Source organism: Aplysia californica, unplaced genomic scaffold, assembly GCF_000002075.1.
Source record: "Aplysia californica isolate F4 #8 unplaced genomic scaffold, AplCal3.0 scaffold00236, whole genome shotgun sequence".
Classification (NCBI taxonomy): Eukaryota; Metazoa; Mollusca; class Gastropoda; order Aplysiida; family Aplysiidae; genus Aplysia; species Aplysia californica.
The window spans coordinates 903,998-906,489 of record NW_004797506.1 but is presented as its reverse complement, the minus strand read 5'-3'; positions in this window follow the sequence as shown (position 1 = coordinate 906,489).

Here is a 2,492-nt window from a genome sequence, read left to right as displayed (position 1 = left end):
GCACACACACACACACAGACTCAAACACACACAAATATAAACAGACAAAATCTGAGCGATCACATCCTGCCGATGAAGTGACGGACATCGGTCAAAGCCGTCCAGCCTGTTGACACCACGTGACCCCCAGTCACCTGGCTGGACATACCAGCACCAGATTTTGGCGGGAGCAGACGGCTGAAGTGGCAGGACTGATGGCGGACGGCCCGCTGACGTCAGGGGTCAAGGTCGCTGGTGTAACACATTAACCCTTTCGGGGGGAGCTGTGTAGCGGACACATCTATTTTTTGGTAAAGTTTTACTTTTAGTAAGGTTTTACGGCGCTCGCAACTGTATAAGGTCATATGACACACCCGTTAACCCTTTCGGGAGTAGTGGACACATTTTCTTTTTTAAAGTTTTACTTTTAGTAAGGTTTTACGGCGCTCGTAACTGCATAAGAACATATGACACACTCATTTATTTGTCCGACCAGCTCAGACCAAGCCTCCAGACACATCACAGAATTACCAGTAGAATGTAAGCCCTATGGTGGCGCTGTTTTGCCGTGGTTTTTATGTTCTTCAAAGTTTCAAATTTACACATTTTCCCGATTAAATATCAAAACAGAGCGTTCAAATTAAACATAGATCTAGGACAATTTATTCAACATAGTCAAATCAAATTCAACATAGAAAGTTCAAACGTCAAAATAGAGAGAGCAAATGTAACACTAGGACGCTCAAATATCAAAATAGCGCTATCAATTGTAACAATACAGATTTCAAATTCAACATTGTGAGTTCAAATTCAACATTTGTCAGTTCAAAGTCAACACACACATTATTTCAAACACAATAGGTTGCTTTCAACAACGTCGTCAGTTTCGATTGTTCGGCGTACGGTTCTGTATGTAGCATTTCGGTTGATTTGTAACTGTTTTGCGAGCATTATGTAGATCTAGAATCTAGATCTAATCGTCACCTCGCAGAAAGGCTGTTAATCCACGAGACTGACTCTTTGTATTATTTAGTTTTTTGGTCAGGCATGCTTAATATGTCGCTGTATCTTCCTGGTAAGATCTGTTATAACGGTCGAAGTGTTGGATCTAACAAAACGAGATGACGGCGACAGTTAGAACTAGATCTAGATCTAGATCTAGATTCTAGATTAGATCTAGACAGCTGACGGAGAGAGACGAGAACAGTAAACAACGCATCTAGTTAAGAGACAGATGTTTGAACTTTCATTGCTGCATTTGAACTCACTACTTGATATTTGATTGGGAAAATGTGTAGATCTAGATCTAGATCTAGAGAGCAGACCTTGAGTATTGAAAGCGAGAGACGTGAACAGTAAACAACGAGCGTTGCTAAGAGACAGGGTAACTTCCCCTGACTCGGAGACGATGGTTACGTCATAGCTTCGTAGTTTTTCGTATCGTTCAATTTGAATTTTCCTATGCTGCATTTGAACTGACAATGGCGAATTTGATTTCCCTAATGTTTACATTTGAGTTCTCCTGTGATTACATTTGAGCTGACATTTGCTTAAGTTTTTCATTGTGTTGAATTTGAACTCTCTATGTTGAATTAGTATGACAATTTTGATATTTGAGCTTTCAATGCTGCATTTGAGCTTTCTATTTTGATATTTGAGCTTTCAATGCTGCATTTGAGCTTTCTATTTTGATATTTGAGCTTTCTATTTTGATATTTGATCGGAAAAAGGTGTAAAAACAAACAACAAAACAAAACAAACAAAATGGAAACTATAAACAATTACAAAACAACAACAACAGCAATAACAACAACTCCCCCCCCCCACACCCACCACCTACCTCCACCCAAAGGTTGGCCCAGTCCTTGAAGTCCACAGAAAAGGTGTGCGAGTCATCGTTAGGGTGGGTCATCTTCACCTCAAAGCCGCGCCGACCCTTGCGCTCATGCACAGCGGCCTGGTAGCCGGACAGTTGGATGACCAGGGCCGGGCGGCCATCTTTGTCTGGCTTGTAGAGGGCCAGGCACCCGCCACTATGGATGTGAGGGGAGTGTGGGGGGTGGGGTGGGGTGTGGGGGCCCAAGGGGAGAGATGGAGGGAGGAAGGAGGAGAGAAAAGGGGGTTTAGTTGAGTACATTTTTAGTAGACGTTTTGCAGCACTCACTCACACATGCACACAATTATATACACACAATATAAACACACACACGCGCGCGCACAAACACACACACATACACGTACGCATTCACACACAAACACACACACAAACCACCACCACCATCACCAACAACAACGTACATAAAACAAAACAAACAACAATGTATTGTAAACACAAAACACACACACATACACACACACACATACACACACACACGCACACAGACACGCACACACACACACACACACACACACACACACGAGAGCCACCAGATATCTGTTCCAGGACAGCTTCCCCTTGTGGTAGAGTTCCCCAGAAATGTCCACATTCTCCAACTGACGGAAGGGCACCGTGA